General features: G+C 47.3%; 1 pseudogene; it reads left to right on the forward strand.

Moving 5' to 3' along the window:
- Positions 1–448: 448 nt before the first annotated feature.
- LOC108359175 (uncharacterized) overlaps positions 449–4,514 on the forward strand; it is a 19,649-nt pseudogene continuing 15,583 nt past the window's right edge.

Consider the following 4,514-nt stretch of genomic DNA (forward strand, 5'->3'; position numbering starts at 1 on the left):
TAGCAGCTTTCATCATCCAGTCCATGGTTTACCCACATACATATAATGTCCTTTTCAAAATACACAAGTGCCCATTTTCGGGCGGCCATCCTTTATGACCAGTTCTTATTTGTAAAAAACAATATTTTCATTTCACAATACCAGGCGCTCATACATATGAAGTAACAAGTTTTCTATTTCTACGTACAAATTTCACAAATCAATTGGTCTGCATGCTGGAGTTTCAGCTCTGTAAATGAGAAACTAATAGCGTTTTCTTTTCTCGCAAAAAGGCTGCACTTATTCTGCCCTGTTTTGGCGCTGTCAAATTTTTATGTTCTTTTCTCAGCCTTTTCCCAGAATATTGTGTTCTTTTCTCAGCAGTTTGCGCTCTGATTCGGCGAAAGTGCCGCCTTTTCTGCCCTCAAAAAAATTTGAGGGTGAGAGAGTTACGCTTGTAAAAATAAAAATATTTTGCGTATCATATTTTCCTATTAAATTAATAAAAGAAAATGGAAGTGAATAATTTAGTTTTAAGTTCTATAAATCAACTTGTAAGGGAGCTGGCGGAGTCATCGTCGTCCTCATCTGAGGATGAAATGGATGCACTTGTGCTTGGAAGGGACTTTCAGCCTAGAGTGGAAGACTTCATAGGAAATGTGGTTGTTTTGTACTCTGATTCAGATGTAAATAACGCTATAACAATAAAAAGTTTAATTTTTTTTTAACACATACATACATTTTACAGTTTAAGAAAAATTTCCGTATTAGTCGAGGACTTTATGAGTACCTGGTAGAAAGGTACACCTTAAGTACGTGGTACACATTAAGGAGTTATAAGGGAGGAAGACGGCAAACAACTGCGGAAACACATATACTTTCATTTCTATGGTAGGCTAAATGAAATAATTTAACAGAAAATGAATATATATAAATATTTTTTAATCAGGTTTGCTGCAAATAAAACTACTTTTAGGGGAAGTTAGAAATCTTTTCGACATGTCGTTGTCAATCATGTACTACACTTTCGACAAAGTTTTGAACTTCTTTGTAAAAGACGTTGCCCCAGAAGCGATAAGGGTTCCAATCGAAACTGAAGATAAGGAAGCAATCACAAATGAATTAAAAAATGAACGTTCTTCTTCTTCTTTTTTGGCGCTGTAACCGCCTAAGCGATTTTGGCCGAGTTCAGCAAAGCACGCCAGTCGTTTCTCCTCTGTGCCAACTGACGCCAATTGGAAACGCCAAGTGAAGCCAAGTCCTTCTCCACCTGATCTTTCCATCGCAGTGGGGGCCTCCCTCTTCCTCTGCTACCACCAGCGGGTTCCGAGTTGAATACTTTCAGAGCTGGAGCGTCGGTGTCCATTCGAACGACATGACCAAGCCAGCGGAGCCGCTGTATTTTAATTCGCTGCACTATGTCCATATCGTTGTAAAGCTCATACAGCTCATCGTTCCATCGTCTGCGGTACTCGCCGTCGCCAACGCGTAAAGGCCCGTAAATCTTCCGCAAAATCTTTCTCTCAAACACTCCAAGAGCCGCCTCATCGGATGTTGTCATTGTCCATGCTTCTGCGCCATATACCAGCACGGGCATGATGAGTGACTTATAGAGCGTGGTTTTCGTACGTCGAGAGAGGACTTTACTCCTGAATTGCCTACTCAGTCCAAAGTAGCACTTGTTGGCAAGAGTGATTCTACGTTGGATTTCAATGCTGACATTATTATCGGTGTTAATGCTGGTTCCCAAGTAAACGAAATTCTCTACTTTCTCGAAATTGTAACTGTCAACAGTGACGTGGGTGCCAAGGCGCGAATGTGCTGACTGTTTGTTTGATGACAGGAGATACTTCGTCTTGTCCTCGTTTACCACCAGACCCATGCGCTTTGCTTCCCTATCCAACTTGGAAAAGGCAGAACAGACTTCGCGGTTTTTGTTACCGATGATGTCGATGTCATCGGCATAAGCCAGCAATTGCACGCTCTTGTAGTAAATTGTTCCTGAGCGGTTCAGTTCTGCAGCTCTTATTATCTTCTCCAACATCAGATTAAAGAAGTCACATGAAAGGGAGTCGCCCTGTCTGAAACCCCGTTTTGTGGCGAACGGCTCGGAGAGGTCTTTTCCAATTCTGACGGAGCTGGTGGTATTGCTCAACGTCATTTTACACAGCCGTATGAGTTTTGAGGGGATGCCAAATTCAGACATAGCGGCGTATAGGCAACTCCTTTTAGTGCTGTCAAAAGCGGCTTTAAAGTCGACAAATAGGTGGTGAGTGTCGATCCTTTTCTCGCGGGTTTTTTCCAAGATTTGGCGTATTGTGAATACCTGGTCTATGGTGGATTTGCCAGGTCTAAAGCCACACTGATAAGGCCCAATCAGTTCATTGACGGTGGGCTTCAGTCTTTCACACAATACGCTCGATAAGACCTTGTAACCTATGCTTAGAAGGCTGATCCCGCGGTAGTTGGCGCGAATGGCGGGGTCACCTTTCTTGTGGATTGGGCAGAGCATACTTAAATTCCAGTCGTCGGGCATGCGTTCATCTGACCATATTCTGCACAAGAGTTGATGCATGCACCTTATCAACTCCTCGCCGCCGTACTTGAATAGCTCAGCTGGCAGGCTGTCAGCTCCAGCGGCTTTGTTGTTTTTCAGCCGCGTTATTGCTATACGTACCTCGTCATAGTCAGGCGGTGGAACGTCGACTCCGTCATCATCGACTGCGGGCTCGGGTTCTTCTTCTCCACAACTTTCCGTGCTGCTACCATTTAGTAGGGCGGAAAAGTGTTCCCTCCATAATTTAAGTACGCTCTGGACATCAGTTACTAGGTCGCCATTATTGTTCTTACAGGAGTGCGCCCCGGTCTTTAAACCTTCCGTAAGTCGCCTAACTCTCTGGTAAAATTTTCGGGCATTCCTCCTGTCGGCCAGCATTTCAAGCTCTTCGCACTCACGTATTTCTGCCTCTCTCTTCTTGTTGCGGCAAATACGTCTCGCTTCCCTCTTCAGATCCCTATAGCGGTCCCACATAGCGCGCGTTGCGCCCGATCGCAGCGTGGCCCTGTAGGCGGCATCTTTTTTCTCTGCAGCTTCCTGACACTCCTCATCGTACCAGTTGTTCTTTCGGGCTCGCTGAAATCCGACTACTTCTTCGGCGGCGGTACTTAATGAGCGGGAAATGTGGTTCCACTGCTCGCATATGTCGGTTTGTTGAAGAGTGCTCTCTGAGAGCAGGTGTGAGAGTCGAGTAGCGAAAGCGCTGGCTGTCTGTTGTGATTGCAGCTTTTCGACGTTAAGCTTTCCTTGCATATTTGGGCGCACATTTTTTGCTGCACATAGGCGGGTGCGTATCTTGGCTGCAACAAGATAGTGGTCCGAGTCGATGTTTGGGCCTCGGAGTGTGCGTACGTCTAAAACACTGGAAGCGTGCCTTCCGTCTATCACAACATGATCGATTTGGTTTCTCGTTTTTCGATCCGGAGACAGCCAGGTAGCTTGATGGATCTTTTTATGCTTGAACCTAGTACTGCATACTACCATGTTTCGGGCCCCGGCGAAGTCGATCAGCCTCAATCCGTTGTCGGACGTTTCGTCGTGGAGGCTGAATTTTCCGACGGTGGTTCCAAAGATCCCTTCTTTGCCCACCCTGGCATTGAAGTCGCCAAGCACGATTTTGATATCATGACGGGGGCAGCGCTCGTACGTGCGCTCCAAGCGCTCATAGAAGAGATCCTTGGATGCCTCATCCTTCTCTTCCGTCGGGGCATGGGCGCAGATGAGCGAGATGTTGAAGAATCTCGCTTTGATGCGGATTGTGGCTAGACGCTCGTCCACCGGGGTGAACGACAGTACTCGGCGACGGAGTCTCTCTCCCACCACAAATCCAACTCCGAATTTGCGCTCCTTTACATGGCAGCTGTAGTAGACGTCGCAAGGCCCCAGACATTGTTTGCCTTGCCCCGTCCAACGCATTTCTTGGATGGCGGTGATGTCAGCTTTTGTCCTTACGAGGACGTCAACCAGCCGGGCGGAGGCACCTTCCCCATTAAGGGTCCGGACGTTCCAGGTGCATGTCCTCAAATCGTAGTCCTTTAAACATTTGCTGTGGTCGTCATCATAAGGGGGGGTCTCATCCGAGGCTTTGCCTTCTTCTTCACTGGAAGTGGTTTTTAAGTGGCGGGTCCCAAGCCCAGCGCACAACCCATTGCTGGGACGGGGGTGGTTTCGCAACCAAATACACGTTTATATAGCGAGCCGCTTGCTCCAAGCAGACACCCGCTTGCAGCCGCCCCTACTGGTGAACAGACGCTGAAGACTTCAGTGAGCCCTTAAACCGAATAAGTCAGAGTGGCCCCACCGAAGCTCCCTCTCTTTCTGCCGTGACCCAAGGCTCCACTCGGATTGGTTACCGCATCTCGCACATGGGTTGCTCACGTTGCCCAGAGTGCGCGAACGAGGACGCAAGAGTCGGGATTGAGTATAGCCATGCAACTGTAACTGCATACCCAGCGCAATGACTATACCCCATTGCACT

Source organism: Rhagoletis zephyria, unplaced genomic scaffold (genome assembly GCF_001687245.7).
Source record: "Rhagoletis zephyria isolate East Lansing unplaced genomic scaffold, Rhagoletis_zephyria_1.1 Rzeph_scaffold_00352, whole genome shotgun sequence".
Classification (NCBI taxonomy): domain Eukaryota; kingdom Metazoa; phylum Arthropoda; class Insecta; order Diptera; family Tephritidae; genus Rhagoletis; species Rhagoletis zephyria.